The sequence below is a fragment of the Lissotriton vulgaris genome, chromosome 11, assembly GCF_964263255.1.
Source record: "Lissotriton vulgaris chromosome 11, aLisVul1.2, whole genome shotgun sequence".
In the NCBI taxonomy this organism is placed as follows: Eukaryota; Metazoa; Chordata; class Amphibia; order Caudata; family Salamandridae; genus Lissotriton; species Lissotriton vulgaris.
The window spans coordinates 1,062,609,882-1,062,631,907 of NC_141699.1; the positions used below are offsets into that span (position 1 = coordinate 1,062,609,882).

The window sequence follows — 22,026 nt, forward strand, 5'->3', positions numbered from 1 at the left end:
GGCTGTCGCATCCGTATACTGTGGTCTGAACCACCGACCTAAGGTTGGGCGTTTCCAAACCGCAACGGTGACCTTCGCCTGACATCGTAATGAGGCCCAGAGTTTTAAAGTGTGTTTCTTCTGACTTAGGCTAATGAGGCCTCAGTTAGGCCTCAACACCATCCTGTTCACAATGGCTGCTATATCATGATGGTTATTCTTTGTTTGGAGTTTGTGCCTTTTTTTCAATATTTACCAAAAAACATTTACGTTTGAAACGCCTAGCAAATTTAAACAGATCAATCTGTAATTTAACAAAATCACAGGTTTTGTTAGGACAGAAAGTGAGCCCACGTGATAACACCTCAAATTCTATATCAGTCAAAACTCGGTCAAAAATATTCACTATTTGTAAGGTATCATTCCTTGCGGATTCAAGGAAAACCTTTTTGTTAGTTATGTCACGTTCTTGTTTTGGCTTACACAATCTCTTTATGGGATGGCTTGAGAGCGAGCATGCCTGGGCCTCATCGGCATGCAAATGGCTAGATCACCTTTTTTACTGGGATCAATATATTGACAAAAATCTCATCATATGGACTAGAAGTGTAAAAGATGTGGATTAATACACACAATACCTTAACAATAATGGCAAAATGGAATTTTTAGCATGTGTCATCATCCTAACCGAATCAATTTTCTCGATCTGGAGTTATATATCTCGGACCATAGCATTCAAAGTAGATTATACCACAAGGCAACGGATACTAATAATATCTTAAGAGCAGATAGTGTGCATCCTTACAGTGTTACCAGTGGGCTCCCTTCTGGGGAAATGATCAGAAGGAACTGCAGTAAAGAGAAAGAATTAAATACTTTTATACATAACCTGAAGGATAGATTGAAAACTAGAGGTTATGGTGAAAAGTACTCAATCAAGTTGAGAAAAGAGTTTGGAATATACAACCTTCTGACACCCTATTAAAAAAACGAAATCTAGCCAGCCAGAAAGACTCAGTTTTGTTTCCACTTTTAGCCTGGATCATTCCTTTATCTACAACATTCTTTGTGAGAACTGGTCTCTCTTAAAGGGTGTCCCAGGATTGACAGATGTCATACATGAAAGACCTAAAGTTACGTATAGGAAGGTACCGACTATTAGGGATAAAATCATGAGAACTTACCTCCAACCTGTCATTTCTAGTGAAAACTATTGGTTACCAGCGCAACCTGTAGAATCTTTCACATGTGGCAACTGTGTAATCTGTAACTATGGCCTAATTCAAAAGTAAAAGCGTTTATATATAATACTAGTACTACTCACTACGATCTGATGGGGGCGTGGCTTGGGCGCCGATGGCGATGGTCGCCTGAGAGCTCGGCTCCGGGATTAAGCCCGAAATTATCCTGAACATCGGAGGCTGAGGGGCGCCCCAGACCCCGCAATCGGTTGAGCGAGGCGACGACACCCTGCCGGGGGCCTTGGTGGAGTTTGGTCGGGGGCGGCTTCGAGGAAATGCCGAAGTTTGCGGAGTTGCGGAGTGCGACCCAACATGGCGCCCGGACCCCTTTGTCCCCTTGATCGAAACTACGGAGTTGAAGAGGTCTCGCGGGTGTCGCCTGGCACCCGGCTTCACCATCCTCAGTTGTTTTAGGCATTGGACATTGGCAGGTTCGGAACTTCTACAACGGGTTCATACTCGATTAGACGACCGGGCGGGTGCCCACGCACTAGAGGGCACCGGGCGCGGGTGCCCTCTGTTCCAGGCGGTGGTCTGCACCGTGACTCCGCAACCAGCTACGATTTCCTGGCCAGCCCAACTACATGGATGGCGCGACACTCTGGCGCCACAGGTCAACCGAGGGAGTTGGTGGCCCTCACCCCGGAGCTATAGTGGGTGAACGGGCCTGCCCGAATCGGCGACGGTTGTCTCCGCCCCCTTATCGGTGCCCTCGGACGCCGTGGCGGTGGCGTGAGCCGAAGCGGCGGAGTCTCCACAGGCTCTGGAGAAGGAGATCGCCCATACCAGACTTGAGAACGAAATCCCGGGAAGGTCGTGCTGGACACTTGTACACGGAGACGCCTACTCCGGGACCCTCGCGGAGAGCCCCTGGCAGCATGGGGAAACCTAAAGGAGCCAAGGGATCCAACCAGACCACCTCAGACTCTGAAGCCCAGGACAAGGAAGAGCATGGAGATCCTAAACGACCTGGTGGCGCACCACTCCAGCAACAATTCGACCGTGTGCTGGAAGCGATAGAGGCAACTCGGTCGGCCCTCCAACAGGACATTGCCCAGGTGGCGACCGGTCTGGGCCTCCTTAGGGCAGACCATGGTAAACTCTCAGACCGGGTCAAGGAGGTGGAGGGCACGGTGAAGACTTTAGAACCGGCGCAGAGAACCCTGGCTGCAACGATAAAGGATGCCATGTCCCGAATCGAGACCCTCGAACGGAGGGCGGAGGATGCGGAAGGCCGAAACAGGAGGAATAACATTCGGGTGGTGGGCCTGCCGGAAAAAATTGAGGATGGCGATATGGTGCGATACTTGGAGACCTGGCTCCGAGACACGGTGGTCCTGGAGGGCCTGTCCTCCTTTTACACTCTAGAACGAGCCCACAGAGTTCCAGCACGGCCCCCACAGCAGGGACAAGCCCCAAGGCCAGTGGTGGCGCGGTTGCTACACTTCCGGGACAGAGACCTGATCCTAAATGCCGCCAGGCACAATGGCCCGTTCCAGGTTGCAAACAGTCAGGTGAATATCTTCCCTGACTACACCTACGAGACGCAGCGCAAGCGGTTCTCCTTCCTGGCGGTTAAGCGTGAACTCAGGAGTGAGGGCATCCAATATTCACTCCTATTTCCCGCAAGGCTCCGAGTCATTGTCGACGACAAAACCCAGTTCTTCGACACCCCAGAGGAGGTCTGTGACTGGCTCGAGCTGTACCGGACAGGGAAAGATGGTTATAGCGCCTCGACCCATCAGGCGGAGGAACCGGAACAAAGGAGGCGATCTAAGAGGGTCAGGAACCGCCGCGGCCGCACGGGAGGGCCCTCGACAGCGGAGACATCATCGGAGCGGAGGGGAGTGTTGGAAGTTCTATCGGAACTGTCGGGAGCAAGAGGCGAAGTCATCGAGGAAGAGGAAGAAAACCCGGGTGCTCAGGGGGCACCATCGGACTCGGAAGACTCAGTGGCAGACAGTACCCATACACCGGTGATCACACCGAAATCGGTGGAGGACCTTTTGGACGGGCAAGGGTAACGGGATATGCTGCCTTGTTTTGGGTGGGGGCCCGGCAGGGGGGAGGCGGTTGCCGTTCTTTATTGCTGACAATGAAGGAGGGAGGGTTGGGGGGCTTCTGCTCTTGCCCCGAAAGGTTTTGACACAGGGGGGGGCTTTCTATAGTCCTGGTAGCCTGGGCGACGAGGGCCCACTGCCTCCGCCCAGCCCGCACCTGGCCCATAAGGCCTTCCTACGGTGGCGACCGTAGGACTAGTGGGGATTTTGGGGTTGATCTCCGTAGAGGTTTGGATGGGATCTAGATGGTGCAGTTTGGGTCCTGTTCTGGGGTGGTTGGGGGGGGGGCTTTGTTGGTTTTTGGGTGGTTTGGTTCTGGTTGGGGAAAATGGCCGCCGTCAGCGCTGGGAGGATTGATGCTTTTTCTTTGTGGGGACCCGAACGGGGAGACTGTGCAAGAACACTCTGGGACAATGGCTGATGTTGCTAACTTGAAATGTATTACTTGGAACGTGAGGGGGCTTCACACTATGGCCAGGCGTCACAAGGTCCATGCTTATTTAGTGCGTAGGGGAGTGCAAATGGCGCTGCTGCAGGAAACGCATCTGAACAAGGCGGAAGGGGCGGCGCTTCAGCGTAGGTGGCAAGGGCAGGTCTTTTCCACGGCGTACTCTGCTTATGCCAGGGGGGCGCTAATATGGATTAGGGCAGGAGTCCCCTTCCAGGTCACGAGGACAGTGTTGGACCCAGAGGGGCGTTTCGTGGCCATATCAGGCACGCTAGGAGGGAGGGACCTGAACGTTTGCTGTGTGTATGCTCCTAATGTGGACCAGACTGCCTTCCTTTCCAGGTTATCGGGCTCGCTGGCCCACTTTTTCGCCGGGCCCCTCCTGCTGGGGGGAGACTTTAACTCCGTAGTGGATGTAGACATAGACCGCTCGCATCCCCCGCTCCCCGATTCCCCGGTCCGGCGGACGGCTAAGGGCCGTCAAGATTGGCAGACCCGCTGGGGTTTGACGGACATTTGGAGGGCGCATCACCCCGCGTCTAGAGATTATTCATACTTTTCGAGCCTTCATGAGCTGCATGTCAGACTAGATGGCTTTCTTGGTTCGTCCGAATTAGTTTCGGCAGCGGTCCGATCGGAGTACTTATCGCGGACCATCTCGGACCATAACCCCCTCCTACTGGACATTCGCTGGTTCCCTGGGACGCCGGCAGTACCCACCTGGAAGATGCGCCCCGAGATCCTCGAGGACAGTGTCTTCAAGGCGGACCTAGGGGAGAGAATCACGGATTATTTTGCGTCCAACGGCGGCTCCGCGAGTACTAGGGCGTTCGAATGGGACGCTTTCAAGGTGGTGGTGAGGGGCTACTGTATCTCTAACAAGGTGGGCATGCGGCGTGTTATCCTGGCTGACTTAGACGCAGCGGACCGAGCGCTCCGCGAGCTTGAAATTAGCCGCCCCGGACACCCGGAATTGCAAACACAGACGGTAGAGGCGAGGGAGAAGGTAGCGGTGGAGGTCGAACGGCTCCGCTGTTTCGATTATAAGGCCTATACGGTCCGGTCTATTGCGGAGGGCGACAGGTCGAGCGCGTTACTGGCGTGGTTGGCCAACCCTACGCGCCAGTCCCAAACGACGACAAATATGCGTAGGGCGGATGGGACCGAGGTGTGCACCCAACCGGAGATTCTTAGTTGCTTCCGGCATTACTACGAAAGTTTATACCGCAGTCGCTCCGCACGTGACCCAGACCGGCTTGATAACTATCTTAGCCCACTGGAACTCCGCACAGTGAGACAGGAAATGGCGGAAACCCTGGGTTCTGACATCGACTTGGGGGAGATCCGCGGGGCCATCAAACGGATGGCGAGGAACAAGACCCCGGGCCTGGATGGCCTTCCGGTGGAGTTTTATGCAGCTTACGCTGACCTCTTGGCCCCTCGATTACTGGTGGTCTACAGGGAGGCGAAGAGGTTGGGTCGTCTCCCTGGCTCGATGTGTGAGGCGTTGGTGGTTCCTCTCCTCAAACCAGGCCGAGACTCGTCTGACCCGGGGTCCTACCGTCCCCTTTCAATGCTGACGGTGGATTACAAAATATTGAGCAGCATCTTGGCCTCGAGGCTGCTGGGACATATGAGTTCCCTAGTGCATGAAGACCAAGCCGGTTTCATCCCACGGCGGAATACGACTATGAACATCCGAAGGTTGTTCCGCTTGCTTGGGGAACCATTCGTGGATGCCCCGTCCCCGGTAGTCTTGTCGGTGGACCTGGAGAAGGCTTTTGATAGCCTGGAGTGGGACTACCTATGCACGGTATTACGGAAATTCGGCCTCGGGGAGGGATTTGTCAAATGGACAGCAGTCCTCTACGCTTCCGCTTCGGCCAGGGTTAGATCGGGCCCTTTGATTTCATCGCGATATCCGGTGGAGCGTGGCACGCGGCAAGGGTGCTCCTTATCCCCGCTTCTTTTTGCACTAGCGGTGGAGCCACTAGCGATGCATCTTCGCTCGGGAGCCCACTATACGGGCTTACGGACAGCGGCGGGCCCACATTACGTCTCGCTCTATGCGGACGACCTGTTGCTCTTCCTGGAGGATCCGGTTGACGCATTACGGGGAGCGGAATTAGCGCTAACGGAGTTCGGAGCGGTCTCAGGCCTCCAAGTGAATTGGTCTAAGACCTGCCTCTTCCCGATGCGTAGGGGTACCCCCACTCCTGCGCTAAGTAAGGAGATCAGATGGGAGCCCGACTGCTTTAAATACCTTGGGGTATTTGTGTACCACGACCAACCCGACCTCCTAGATGGAAACATTGCCCGTTGCATACGAGCACTCCGAGGTAGCATGGACTTTTGGGCCACGCTGCCGCTCTCCGTGGCGGGACGCATCGCCATGCTCAAAATGGTGGCGCTCCCCCGACTATTGTATTACTTTCGGACTTTGCCGATCTGGGTCCCACCGGCTACGTTTCGTCGCTTGCGTTCTATGGTGGTCGGGTTCCTTTGGGGAACGGGCCGGCGGCGGGTGGCCCTCAATACCCTGATGAGGCCGAAGGACGAGGGGGGGCTCGCTGTGCCGGACTTCGAGAAGTATTACCTAGCGGCGCAGCTCCAGACCTACACCCAGGAGATAGCCAGGGAATTCAGAGGCCCGGAGGACGGTAGTGGGACGGGTATGGCCAGGCACGTCCTCTCCTTTATCGCGCTGCGACAGCGCTTAGTCTTACGGGACCTGTCGATGGAGGAGCGGACTATCCGACTATGTTGGAATCGGGCTCATAACAGAGGTCGCCTACGGACGCCATATGCGCCTGAAATACCATTGGGGATGCTGACGGCCCTCCCCCACGGAGGAGATTGGTCACGACTGGCGGACTGGGAGGATTCCGGTTTACAGCTCGTAGGGGACCTGTATGAAGACGGAGCGCTCCTGTCCTTTCAGGATCTCATTGACCGCTTTGGGATCCCCCGGGGCGACTTTCTGCTGCACTCGGCCATTGTGCGAGCGATCCAGGCGCACTGGCAAAACGGGCTGGAGGAACCTCAATTGTCTCAGGTGTGCCAGTACGTAATGATGTCGGCGGGCACGGTGAAGGCGGTCACTTGCCTCTACGGCAGGTTGATTGCCGAGGGGTTGGTTCCTCTCGCCACACTGAAGTCCCGCTGGGAAGAGGACATTGGTAGGGAGATCCCGGAGACGACCTGGTCCCAGCTGGTGAGACGTGCCTGGAGGGGTACACGTAGCGCCCGTTTCCAACTGGTCCACTATTATGTTCTCCATAGGGCGTACCTGACCCCGGTAAAGATCAGGCGTTATTTTGCCACGGCTTCGGCGGAATGCCCTAGGTGCCCGGCTCCGGAGGCGGACCTCCTACACATGCTGTGGGCCTGTCCAGGACTGACGTCCTACTGGCAGGAGGTGGCGGCGACTTTGGAAGAGGTGACGGGGAGGCACTTATCATTCGATGTGGCGGTAGGGCTATTGCACTGGTTTCCCCATACCCCCCGGAATAAAATCACCAGTAAATTTATCGACCTGGGGCTCCTACTTGCTAAGCGAGAGGTGACCAGGAACTGGAAGGCACGAGCTGGTCCTACGGGTAGCAGGTGGCACAGTGAGCTTTTGAAATGGGCGGCGGGTGAGAGCGCGCTGCGATATCAGTTGGCTTGGAGGCAGGGCAATGAGAAGGCGCAGGAGGCCGCGTTAGAATGGGAAACGCTGGTGCAGGCCCTCAGAGATTATTGTACCCCCAGCGACTCCGAAAGTGAAGAAGCAACTCGACCCGAGTCCCGTTAAACATTAGCATTGACAGCACTATTACCTTCCCCGTGGGTCAAGCAGTGGATCCTATGTTGATGAGCTCCCTGGCGCTGATGGTGGGGGGGGGGGGGAGGGGGGAGTTTCACGGTAACTGGGAATTTTGAGGGGGGGTTTCTTTTTGGGGTTTGGGGTTTGTTTAGAAAAGCAGAGGACGGACAGTGTGTTATCCGGACCAGCTCCAGCATCCTACTGACCCCAGCTGTATTTGCCGCCCAACCCCAGGGATATGGGCTGATCGGCTGTATAGCAACGTTATGGAAAGGGGTCGGTGGGCTATATCTTGTATAAGTTGTTTATAATACGATACTGGTCGTTACTGTATTGTTTTACTGATTCCTGCAATAAAAATATATTTAAAAAAAAAAAAAACTAGTACTACTCACTACATCAAATAGTTTATTAATTGTAATACATGTTTTGTTGTATATATCATAGGGTGTAATTGTTCTAGGATATATTTGGGAAGTACCAAAAGACAGCTGAAATTAAGAATCCAAGAATATTGTGGATCTGTTTGCAACAATGATGAACGATCACCTTTAGTATAACACATAAAAGAAAGCCTTCCCAAGAATCGTAGTTTCAAGTTTCATGGCATCCAAAGAGTAGATAGTGATGAAAGAGGTAATGACAGGATTTTGAAATTACGACAGGAGGAGACAAAATGGATCCACTGTTTGAGGCCAGTGAATTTAGGATTGAACATGGAAAATGAGTTTTATTATTTCCTGTAATTGGGTGTAGGTTTTGTAGTGTTTGTTTCTGGTTCTGAGTATGAAACATGATTTTCCTTGGGGTTTGTGGTTTTGTGTTTACATGATGGTTTACTTATTTTCACTAAGATTATGAGCTCCTTTCTATTTTTAATATTTGTACTATTTTGTTGAATTTTTTGGTGGTGGTTTGTGGAGATGCATAAAATTGTTATTTGTTTTGAGTTTGGGAAAGTACCACAACCTGATGTTTTGGGACTTGTCAATATTGTGGGAGTTTTAGAAGTTGTATTATTTTATATTACATGTAAGATGAGGTTCCTCCCTTTTGGGCTTGTTATAGTAAACATAGCATTCCTAGATCATTTTAAGCATTATTTTGGGGTTTTTGATTTAATTTCACTATTTGTATGGATAATCATTTGTTTTAAAAAACAAATATATATATGTGGTTCCTGCATCAGTACCATGACGTCGTACAAGCCCACATTTTGGAGGTGTCAGGTAACCACCGTAATATGGTTGTGGTCTTTACCCGGCTGGATAAAGGATAGTTGTGAGCTGTTTGGCCAAAGAGGAAAATATTGGTTCCCCTTTGGGTCAATGGTTTGACAAATATAGAGTTTGTGATATTGGTATCTACATGTATTCACTCATTTTCACGAGCATACTATCTAGTTGTATCAGGTAATCCACAGACTATGGGGCCGATTAGGATTGCGGTGATTCCGCATCCTCTGTGCCGGCGGAAGCCACCGCCAGCCCGGAGGATGCAGAATCACCGCTGCGGCCCTACAAAACACCCATCGCCAGATTAGGATAGCGGTGGGATCAGCGGTGGATGGCTGGTCCATCCGCCGATGATCCGCGGGGTGTTGGCCGCAATTTGGTGGCAGTGCCTGCAAAACACCGCCAGCCAAATTACAATGTGTGTAAAAACATGCTTTTCCGTGGCAGATTTACCGCCGTGGAAAAGCATGTGGAAAATAGCTTCTGAGTGTCGGGGGTGGGGGGTGCACATGGGGGATACCTATGGTACCCCCCAGCATTTGCATGTACAAGGTGGCAGGCACCCCGCAGTGCCTGCCATTTTGTGCATGCAAATGGAAAGCATGCATATTTAACCTTGCGGCGGGTGCTGCGCAAGAAGCACCCACCGCAATTTTAGATATACAGGATGTGACCGCCAGGGTGGCGGTCACATCCTAATTCGCACGAAGGGACCGCCGCTGCCCCTGCGGATGGTCCCTCCACCTTGGGGGTGGTGGACGGACTTATCTGGATTGATTAAGGACAGGTGCGAGTCTAAAGGAGGGAATAGGGTTTTCCTATTGGGCTAATGGTCTGTTGAATAGAGATGAGGGAACTTTGAGGTATACATATTTGAACCTCTTCAGAATTTGATTAGCTTTGTCTATGGAGAAACAGAGAAATTCTTAGTGTAGCTATGGTACATCATGTGATGGTAGGAAGTGGAGCTTGGAATGGCGTATGTTTCCAATAAATAGTTGTAAATAGAGAATAATAATTGGGCCATCGCGTATATTCAAGATTCCTACTGATTATATATTTTAAATTGATGTGTGGCTCTGGTATTTGCACCACTTTGGGATATGAGTTGGCCACTTCCTCTCAATGTGTAACCTCTGTAATGGATTTTTTGATTCCTCATCACATTGTACAAGCATCGGTGTGAGATGATTGGCAAAGGAGGAAAATACTGCACTGTGATTGGGCAAAACAATATGGTGAATGGAAAGGTGTGTATATTTGTTGTGTATATCACTACGTCCTTGAAATGTGATTCACAACGGACCTGATAGAGGTCTCTGTGGGGTGGGGTTATTAAGTGGGTTGATGAAATTGGCCACTTCCTTTCAATGTTTAACCACTGTAATTGATGTTTAATTCTATATCATGGTGAAAGGGATAGGTGTTGAATAATTGGCCAAGCATGAGAATACAGCACTGTGATTTGTAAAATAATATGGCGAATGGAAAGGTGTGTATAATCGCTGTTTATATCTCTATCTCTTTGAAATTTGATTGGTCCTGATCACGACAGACCTGACCGACGACTCGGTGTGATGTGAATATCACGTGGTATAATTACATTGGCCACTTCCCTTCAAAGTGGAACCTCTGGAATTGATTGTCAATTCCATATGGCGGTGGATGTGGATAGGTGTGAGATCATTGGCTAAAGAGGGAAATACCGCACTGTGATTGGTGAAATAATACAGTAAATGGATAGGTGTGTATATTTATTTTTTAAATCTCTACTTCTTAGAAATCTGATTGATTCTGACCACGACGGACATGATAGACGATTTGGGGTGATGTTGATCACTGGGTTGAACTAAATGGAGCTTAGTAACGCTTCAACAACTATGGGAGCGGAGCCTTGATTGTACTGTTTTTAGCCGTGAATTAGAATGACTTATGGGAAGGCCGGATATCACCATCCTGATTTGATATGGGAAATATGATAGGCTGACCCGACTGGTGGACCAGAGTGAAAACTGCTCTTTTATGTAGGATAGTGTTTTATTGGAGAGAATCCAATGTGGATTTCTATTGGTTGGGAAATGTGTTTAAATAACAAATGTGAATCTCCTGGCATGATTATCCTGACTCTTGAAGATGGAGGTCATCGATTGATTGGCTCTGTGGAATACAAAAGTAAGTACCTATAATATCCGGTCCAGCTGGAGTTAGTAGGGTTATCGGATTAGAGGAATTGTTAGGCTGTCATTTTTTCTTTAGATTGGTAATGGGATATTCTGTTATATTTATTGCTTTTTAATCGTTAGAAACTGCTATTTATTAATAGTAAAGCAAGCACATCTATTTGTAGTCCTATTTAGGTAACAATGTATTCCCTATTGATTTTTAGATCCCTTTGAGGAGATTCTATCCCTTTAAACGAAGGATTGTAGAACCAAAAAGTACACACACTGATGGGGATAGAGATGCATTTTGATGTAAGTAATTAGCTTTTGTGCACATATTGTTTAGGATATTTATATGAATATTATAGTTATTATTGGTTTATATGATTTTTGTTTTTCCACAGAGCATTGTCAGATACACATTTATATACAGTGCAGGGCACTTCTATAGAACACATATCAGAATACAGGAGATAAATTGCAGGTGAGTGATTGGAGAGAAGGAGTTACAATATTTTGAGTGTAGTATGGGGTATTAATCTTTAATCTGACTGTCTTACCTGTAAAAACAGTATGTCTTATGAAAACTTTGATTGTCTTATTTCTGGTACAAATATGCATTTTAGGTATATGCAATCAAGGATATTTGATCTTGTACAAGTGTACATAAGTTTCTTTGGTGGTGGAGTCACGGTCTATTTTGTATTCATTTTCTTTTTTTTATAAATAAGATGTATGTAATATTGTTTCCAACTATGTATACATACTTGATAAGTATTATATATTTTTTCTGCACTGATGAAGTCTGCTAGGATGGAACACGTTCACTGGGCTGATTAGTTGTCTGTATTTACCAAGGAATAGAAATACATCAAGAAATTTAGCATCAAGACTACCTGACTCAGTTGCATTACTAATTGAGATTTCTGTACAATCGGGTTGGATTTTGATGTACGTAGTGCAAATATTTCTTTTTTTTTGTGTCCTCATTACCACCATGGTTGCCAGAACAGATGAGGTTACAACCAGCTGTCTCAGTTTATCAAAACTGGCAGGGATAAGAAAAGACGAAGTGGGTACCAGACATCCCTCAGCTGTGACGAGTCCCCCCAAACCAGGCATAAGAAAACTGATTATCAGACCAACGGTAAACTTGGTGGAAGTTACAGCCAACTCGGGCCGGGCTAGGACCGGGCAACGGCTGTACAGATGGTGAGAGCAAAAGCACCATAGTAGCGTAATTATTGGACCCGGGGAAGGAAAAAAAAAACCCCGTCAATTCACTGCTCCCATGACAACAAATACCAGAATGCCCTTTTATTCTCGTTGCCGGCCCTAGCCAGATCCATTCGCGAGGTCTTCAAGACGGATAACTGTCAGTCATTTAAAGAGGGAGGTAAGGAATCCTTCCATTTCCTGCAGATCTCCCTTCTGGCCAAAAGCACAGCATAGAACACCAGGTTTTTCACAGAACCCATGGACTATAAATTAAATGCTAAAAGTGGGCCTGTGGCACGTATTATGCCACCTAGTTAAGTAGCACTTTAAAACATTTCATGGGCATTGCAGCCTGAATGCAGGTTTAAACTGCCATGCAAACTTGATATTTAAACCCCCTTTCCATGCCTTAAACTTTCCATTAATTAAATATATGTCACCCCTAGGTAGGCCCTTGGTAGTCCATAAGGGGGATGATGTGTAATTGAACGGTTAGACGTGTACTTTTAAGTTTTACATGTCCTGGTAGTGAAAAACTACTGTGAGGCCTACCTCTCCCATCAGATAACATTGGGGATTTCCTATTACATCTACCTAAGACGCTGTAATTCCTAATTTGGGAGCAGGTAACTTTGTCATGTTTGGTACCTATGACAAACTGGAATGATAAACCCTCTTTATTGATCAAGTCAGGTTTTTCATTACAAATTTCAAAATTCCACTTTTGGAAAGTTGTATTCATACAATTTACCCAGATTGATAATTATTTACTCAACACTTTTTACTCTAAGATCAAGTACGTTTTAATAACCTTAACCTTTTTTATGATTTAGGACATTATAATATTTTCGTGCATATAATCGGTCAGACATGCTTGAGTGTGCCCAGGATACATCCGGAAAGTCAGAGCCTCGAGGGAAACAAGATATTCTTGAAAAATTGAATAACGGATGCAACAATCTGGTCAATAAACCGTGCTCACAGAAGAAGGAACCAAGTCAGACTAGATGTAGTATGTGTCATGAAAAATAAAGGAGTAAATTCAACAAGTGGAAGAATAGTGAGAAGGAGAGTTAACCAGTCAAGGTCGTGAGGAGAATCCAAAAGCAATGAGAGGTTCAAAATGCGTTGACAACCGGCTCTTGGGAGTTTTTAGTCAAAGTGAAAAACAAATGTAGGCAATCTTGCAAGAGATATTGGTGGCCTACTCAAATAGAGTGTGTTGTATAACCCCCAAGGTATGATTTGAATAGGAGTTTCAGTCCTTGAGAAAATAAGAGACTAACAATTGAAACCCCAACACTTTGTAAATTGTAACACTGGTTGAAATGTAATGCTTTTCTGTTATACGTATGTAGTATTGAATGCACTTGGTTCGCCCAGTTTGGAATTGTCATGCTTCTATGTGATTTTTTAAATGTTCCTGAAAGGCTTCACATCCTGTGTCTTATACTTTAATGCTGCCTGAAGGATATGCCTAAGTGTTTGTGGAATATACTATAATATTATAATGTCCTAAATCACAAAAAATGTTAACGTAATTAAATTATCTGATCTTACACTAAAGAAGAGTTGCCTGGGTTAACTGCATGAATCCAATATACCAGTGGTCTAACGCAGCTAACAAAAAATCCCCAAACCCTTTGTAGGTGAACTTTTAGAAAGTTGGCATTTTCTTGCCCCTAGTCCTTTGCACCTGCCACCTGTCTTGGGTCACATGACTGCGTGTAGCTGCCAGTTAGATTATGTGAATTCCTCCCAGACAGTCACAGAATAGAGGGATTATTTGTGCCTCAATGGGCCATTTGCTGGCAGGATGAGGGTCAGAACTGAGCACAGCCCCTCTTCCAACTATATAGTCTATGCTCTACCTTCACCCAAAGAGCCTAATTTCCTTGCATTGTCACTGCAGTCAGCTTGAAGCAGGGGCATGGGAGTCAGGAATTTCAATGCACTTCAAAGAACCTTTCCAGAAGCTTCCCCCACCTTCCAGATGAAGGGCACCAGGGAATAACTCTTTAGACAACTACTGGACCGGCAGAAGGACTCTCAGGGAACTGCCTGCTGTTGTGACCTGCTGTGCAATCGGCCAGACTGCTGCTGTACCAGGAAGGATGGCTTTTCTGCTGCTGTAACCGTCATAACAACCACCTTGCCGGCATGGACAGAGTTCAAGCCTACAGCACTGCTGTTCAGCCTTTGTAGGCATTGAAGGTTCAGTAGTGCTGACTGTCCATGAACTCCAATAGCTTTAATCAAAGAACCGAACATTCTTCTTCCTTTCACCACAATCAACATCTCACTGTAGAATGAAAATACAAAATATGACCAAGGGACTTTCTAACTATATTTGAACGTTTGCAGATTGCTACTGTATTTCATGCATTATTCAAACACCTGTAGTGGGTAATAGTTGCTTTGATTATTATACATAAATATATTAATTGTTTAAAGCTCCTCCTTAACCTATTCGGCACCTTACCTTTTAAAAAGCTGGAATTTTCTTACTTTAGCCATTGGGTGCATCCTGCTTATGGCTTTTCATTCTGGGTTGGGTGACAGCTGGGCTTTGTGTATTTCCTCTAGACAGTGACACACAAAGGGAGCTTGGGTGTGACATCATGGTCCATCCTGAGGGAGGCGCTGGACACAGCCTCCCACTTACACCTGGATCAACTGAGTCTTGTCTACACACAAAGAGCTTCATACCCCCTTGTAGTGAGTCTGGAGCCAGGGCAGGGAGGGCGGACCTCTATGCACTTCAAAAACTTTCTTTTGAGGTCCCCCCCAATTCAAAGGCACAGCTGGGTATAAGTACTGGACTTCTGACACTATGATGTCAGTACACGTCTGGACCCGTGACCACTCTCCCAAGAAATAGAAATGCTATGCCTCTAAATATCTGCCACTTTGCTGTTTGCTGGACTTCTGCCTTGCAATGTTGGCCTGCTGCTCTCTATGATTACATCATTTGAACCCAGAGTGACTCCAAGGGCTAGCTGACTGGCATCCTGATCTGAAGTCTCAGGGACATAAAATAATTCCGACCAGCCTGCTCCAACACTTGGGCTCTGCCCTACCAAATGGTGCCACCCCAGTCCTGACTATTGTAAGTGGGCCTAAGGTGTTTGCTCCAGCAGAACTGAGGCATCGAGAGCAGATAGACTCATCACCTCTGTTGTGGTAACTGGTGCATCACCTTCAGAACCAATGCATTGCCGGCGTTGCATGGAGAAAATGAACACATTGCCCCAACTGCATGGGGAACACTGACGCATCACTTGGCAGCACCCCCCCATCTTCGCTGAAGCAACCCAGATCAAGGTACTTTTGTTCAGCTGGCATTACTGGGTCCATGTTTCCGGCCCGTGCTCCATTGCGGTTTGCCTGAACTTTTTACTTTGTCCCAATCCGCCACTATCAGATATCCCCAGTAAGCGCTTAATGCTTCTAAGCGATATTTTACCATGTATTATTTGAAAATTCATATCTTAAGTTCTAGTTATTGAATTTATTTCATTTTGGTTTGTTTTACTTATAAAATTAAACTCTGTTATTCTAACCTGGTGTGGGTTTTTTGTGGTGTTTTCACTGTTTTACTGTTTGAAGTGTTGCACAAACACATTGCCTCTAAATTCAAGCCTGACTACTCTGTGCCAAGCTACCAGAGGGTGAGCACAGGTTAATTTAGGGTGTGTTTGTGACTTACCCTCACTAAATTGTGGTTCCTGCTTGGACAGGGTGCATACCTGTACTAACCACAAATCCAATTTTTAACAGGAAAGATATCAAAATGCAACATGAAAATATCACGATTTTGCCTTTCAAATTCATTCTTTCGATGGATGTGGGTAGCTGCAGTATTTAGGCCTCAATGGGCCGACAGGGAAAGCTACCAAACCCGGGCATATCAGAAAACTAGGAACCGAGGTTAGTCTTGAGTCATGTGACTTGTGCTGAATAACACTATGTTTTCTTTCCCAAAAATTCCTGCAAACATTAAACTTTGGCCAAATCCAGACTTTTCCTCCTGTGAGGGAAAGTTCCAGAGTCTGTAGAGATCCACAAAATCCCTTCCCCATGGATTCCCACACTTACTTATATTAACAGTACCATACTCGTCTCAGTAGGCCTATCACCATGCCAGGATATGTCACAAAGTTCAGGTATTCTGGTGTGCGTATTGCACTATTTGGGCTTGGCCACGACCTACACACAGCAAAAAAGTCCAAACACAGACATTTCTGAAAATGAGACACCAAAGCTATGCTAGATGATGGGTGATCTGTTTTCATTGCAGAATGTCCCAAGAACTTCAAATTTTAGCTAAAATCACAGATTTACATAAATTTCTGTGAGGGAAAGTTGAAGTGGGGATCCAGGAAATCCTACCAACCAGCATTCCCGCGTTTCTCCCAGTAAAAATGAATCTGCTTGTATTTCTGTTCCTATCTAACACAGCAGGAAAGTCCTCAAAACACAACAAGGAAACATCAAGATTTTGTATTTCAAATTCCTCCCATTTTGATAAAGTGGATAGCTGTGGTATTTGGACTTGGGCTTGGTTGGCATCTAGTAAAACCTACCAACCTCAGGCGTTTCCATAAACCAAGCTATTCTGAAAGTCTCTGGTGGGGTCACAGGCAAGGATTTCACCATTTTGTCTTACTCAGAATGCCCCACAAACATCAAACCTCGGCTAAAATAATGTATTTCCCTCACATTTCTGTGTGGTAAAGTTCTGTAATCTGTGAGGTTCCACAAAACTTCCTAACAAACCAGGATACCCACATTTGATAACTGGGCCTGTTGTCTGTGACAGGAAAATGCCTAAACACAATAAGGAATCATCAAGTTTTTGCCATTCAAATTCTCCTGTTGTGGTGTTGTGTGTAGCTGCAATTTTGGACCTGGGCTGGCACCCAGGGAAACCTACCAAACACAGACATTTCATTCATTCATAAAATTAATTAATTCATTCAATAACTTTATTTGGGACACAATAGATCATAAAAGTACATGATAAAACACAACGGACCATAAAACTACATGATAAAATACACACAAACACAATATTACAAAGAATAAATAACATAGAACAGATCATAACAATCACAATCATATATATACACCTACATTAGACTAATAAAACCATCACATATTAAGATCAAATTAAACCATTCACAAAGTTATCAAAAGTGTGCTTTGAATATCTTATAGATATATAAATCAGAATTTAATTCATTAGTAAAAATGTCAGCATTTTATTTCGCTAAAATGTTTCTACGTTTAAGCCACATCCCATTCAAAAAGCGGGAAACGGAAAAAAATGATAGGAGGGTGCGTGTCATATTTTAATACTCTAAAGGCATTATAACACTATCTGAAGCCAAGATTCCTACAAATTGGTTTCACCCACCGTTTACATGCAGCCTGGTATTTGGGACAAAAGAAAAAAACATGGATCTCGTTTTCATGATGGTATTTACACGCTGGGCACTCAGTATTTTTATTTACGTTCCATTTACTAGTGTATGTCAAGAGCGGGAGACTACCCATCCTAAATTGCATGTACAATTTCCTCGCTAGAGCCGGGTAAATCAGGTCCATGAAGTCCTCCTTTTTATAATCCTCTTTTATTTGGAGAAACTTAGATGTCAGTCTACCCGCTGTTGAACTTGCGTGAAGAGACAATAGTTTGTAGTATCTATAATGGTATACCAGGTCGGCCCTAGATAATACCGGACACAATAATTCCGGTGTACCCCATAGCTCGGGTAAGCCGATCCTACTACAGAGTTCCTTTATAAGAGTTAACCACAGGATTTTCTTAGCTCTAATTTCAACCCACACATCCCTGAACTCATTTCTGTAGTGGACCAATTCAGGGACTGACCAGATTCGTCTACTGTAAGTAAGGGGCCTTAGTGCCACTTCCTCCTCAATAGGGAGTAGCCCTAAATGCAGCCGAAGAGGTATCAACGGGGTACTAACTGGCAATCCCAACAGGTTCCTCATAAATGAGTGCTCAACCATTGTCAGACTTGTGGGCCTATAGTGCCCCTTAGCTCCGACATTTCTGAATTTACACATTTAGAGGAGTCTAGGATGGTGTGACTTGCATGCATTCCACTATATTTTGTTACCCAAAAAACATGGCAAATGGCAAGCTTTGCCTAATATCACAAATTTTCTTTACATTTCTGTGAGGTGAAGGTTCCAGAATCTTTGGGGATTCAAGTAATTCCTAGAACCTAGCTTTCCCAACATTCTGCAGTATGGTATCAGTGTGGGATGTCCTACCAGGAACTGGTGAAAACCTGAACAATGTAAAATCAATGTGGTGTCAATTATGTCTTCACCACATGGTTACATTTCGGTGTGTTCCTATTGCATGAATTAGGTTTACCTTACACATTTAATAGGGAGAAGTGTCAAAACACAAGGAGGTAAGACTTTGGCTATTAGTTTTCTGTTATATTAATATGGGAAAAATCGAGCATTATGACCCATACTTTAATGTTCTTGGGCATTCCGAGTAAGGAAATGTATTGGAATCCACAAACGCCACAACACACTGAGTTCCCCATGGTTTCTATATTTCAGAAATGTCCAGGGTTCGAAGGTTACCTCATTACCGGGTGATACACAACCTGAATATTGCAGCTATTCATCATGGCAAATTAGAGGAAAGTGGGAATTGTTAGTTAGTAGTTTTAACATATAGGCAGGAAACAAGGGGGTAAACCGCGCATCCTGCCTCCCTTTAGGACCTGAAAAATTATCTGGTGCTGAGGGAGTAGGGGTGCAACCTGATGCATGATTTGTGCAGCACAAAACTCCATTCCTTTTCTCTATTGTTTACCTTTACAGTCTGGTGGGCATCCAGCCTCACTGGGTAGGCAGATTGGGGGTGTTTACCACCTATCTGTTTATTCCAAGGAGGTCAGAAAGCCCACAAGACCATAAGAAAAAAACTGAAGATGTGTGATTTATGCCATTCATAGTAATGCACAGCATCCCCCCTCCTCGGGCACCAGCCGGTGTATCTGCCAATGGGAATAGGCAGAATAGTTGGGGTAACTCTGTCATTGCTAACTCATATGTCACAACTATGCCAAAAAGTATTTATATTTCCTCTCACACTTTATGGGGAGGTTCCAGGCCCCAGGGGAGGATGGCACTCAAAAGGTTGTTTAGGTTCTAAAGGAGTTCAGTGTGGTGCCAGGACAGGTAGGGAAAGGAGGAGGAGGGGAAAGACTTGTAGTTTTCAGGAAGTGGCCCAGTGCCAGGAAGAGTCAGTCCCACTGCATTTTAATAATATCTGTGCCAAGCATCAAGTGTACTTTCTATCCAACCAAAGGGAATATTGGTGATAATACATCTCACAATGTGTCGCTGATGGGGCAAAAGCACTGTTGGGGTAATAGTGTTGGGCTATTTCCCTATCTCAGGGCAGGGCAACCCATTCTTTTTTATGAATAATAAAACAAAATGGTGTCAAGTGGGCTTTCTCTCCCCACCAGGGACAGATTGTGGATATACCCCTTAATCTGGCCCCAAGGGGAAAAGAAAGGTTGTTGGGGCCTTCAGAGGCAGGGATACAGCCCGATGACTGGGACGTTCGGCCCCATTCCCCCGTCTTCTATATAAATTTAATAAACCCTGATGTTTAATGGGCTTTCTGCCCCAGGACTGTATGGTTTCCCATATATATTCTTTTAGACATTTAAGTCCATCCACTTATCTAAACCACTATTTATTTTCCCACACTGCAGTGAGCTAGGCATAACTGAAAGTGCATGCACTAAATTGTCTGTAGTTCTCGAAAGATAGGTAGGACAGAATGGATCCTGTCACTTCGTACCCACTTTCCTTGCTAATATTAGAGTGTGAAATATATGCAAAGGTACAGGCAAATAGAATAATGCAATTCTTCCTTCACTAATATCCGTGGCCCAAACAGCTTTTATGACAGAAAAAAGGTTTAGCGATAACATTTCTCACATGATTGAAACAGTAAACCAGCTGAAGAAAAGACATTTGCTCAAGGAGATGTTGAAGCTCAGGCCTCTTATATCAGGCCTACTAGCATAAAGCTCGATCAGGCAAATGATAGGAAATGGGTACTAGACTAAAATACAAAGTTGTTTGCCAGCAACATTTTATGTAGTTAGGCATATAGACAAAAAATTGGGGATATGTAATGAACAATATAAGGGGCACATTTCAAATACAACCCCTTTTCAGTTTATTCACTTAGGGCCAGATGTAGGTCGCCCAATACCGGTCGGTAACGGCCGAAATTACCGCATTTGGCCGTTACCGACCGGTATTGGGCTTTTCAGATGTATGTGTCCAAATTTACAGATTCGGTTATTTATCGAATCGGTATTTTAAGGAATCGGTAAATTACCAAATTATTAACGTACCAATTCAGTAAATTATCAAATCTGTAATGTAGAGAGCACTCAAGTGAGTGCATTCCTCAGTAAAGGATTCGTTATTTACCACCAACTGCAAGTTGGTGGTAAACAACGAAAACCTTTGAAAAAGCAATTTTTTGCTTTTCAAACAGTGCGATGTGGCAGACATACATGCCCTTAGGGCATGTATGTGTGCCAAATGTGCACCCATGTACTATTTAGGGGTGCAACAGGGTGTCAATGTGACACCCTGTCACACTTGAATGTGTTCTCCATTTTACCGAATCGGTATTTACCGATTCTGTAATTCCCATTCATTCCTATGGGCCTCCAGGTCCATGGGAATGAATGGGAATTACCGATTCGGTAAATACCGAATTTTACCGATTGGTAAAATTTACCGAAAAATTACCTACATACTATTTACCTATTCTTAACCCCTCCGACCAGCTCGTCATGAGTTACGCCTATCGTACGCTCATGAGGAGCTGAGCTCGTCATGTAACGCAAGTTTTTTTAAAACTCAGCGCACAGCGGGAAAACAGCCCGAACGCATGAGGTTAAATACCGAATTGGTAAAATTCGGTATTTAAGAATCGGTAAATAGTATTTACCTACATCTGGCCCTAGTTCCTTATTAGACCATCAAACTGTTTATTTTGTATATACAATCCATAAAATATAGTATTCATCAATCATACAAGACTAAAAACTGTGCAATACATAATTCATAGTACATAAGATATAAAGTGCCTGCAATCGCATGTAAAGTGCAACGCCAAGGCTCTTGGAAGAGGGACATGTACATGTATGATAGACTGCAGTGGTGGGCAGGGCAAGCAAGAGGGGGGAGGGATCGACAAATGACGACGAGGAAAAATGAAATAAAAAAAAAGAAAACCACTTACTTTGCGCTTGCCGCATCGCCGACTCAGCAATGCGGGCAGTGCAAGGTAAGTGGTTTTCTTATTTTTTACATTTATTTTCCCTTGTTGACATATGTCGACTGCCCCCCCCCCCCCGCCCAGCACCCGCCCCACCTTTCTTACCTGCACTGCCTGCGATCTGCGAGGATAATGAGCACACAGGCATGGAAAATGCTCAACAGGATTCATAAAAGTCATAGAGAAAGTGCAGAAACATAAAACCACAGGTAAAAAAAGTGGTCAATGAACAAATTCTTCTTTTTCTACGTCCTCACCTGTGTACTATTCATGAAACCTTCTCAATAGCCAAATTGTCCTGAATGTAACAGCAGAGATAGCAAACTATCTTGCCCATAAACAAGGGCCTGGGTGAGCAGAGCATCTACTGATCATCGATCAGGGATAACCAGCTATTCAAAAACACAAATGCAACAATTCACAAAACTAACATGATGACTGGTTGCATAATCAATCAACATCTACTAGCAAGAGAAGCATAAAACTGGGCATTGAGACCCTCTGG

The 22,026-nt window shown here is 46.0% G+C and overlaps 1 protein-coding gene across 1 annotated transcript in view; it reads right to left on the reverse strand.

The window, feature by feature from the left end:
* Positions 1-22,026, reverse strand: part of LOC147684073 (dehydrogenase/reductase SDR family member 4-like) — a 155,743-nt gene that overhangs the window by 93,835 nt on the left and 39,882 nt on the right. The gene's annotated exons all lie outside the window — the stretch shown is intronic.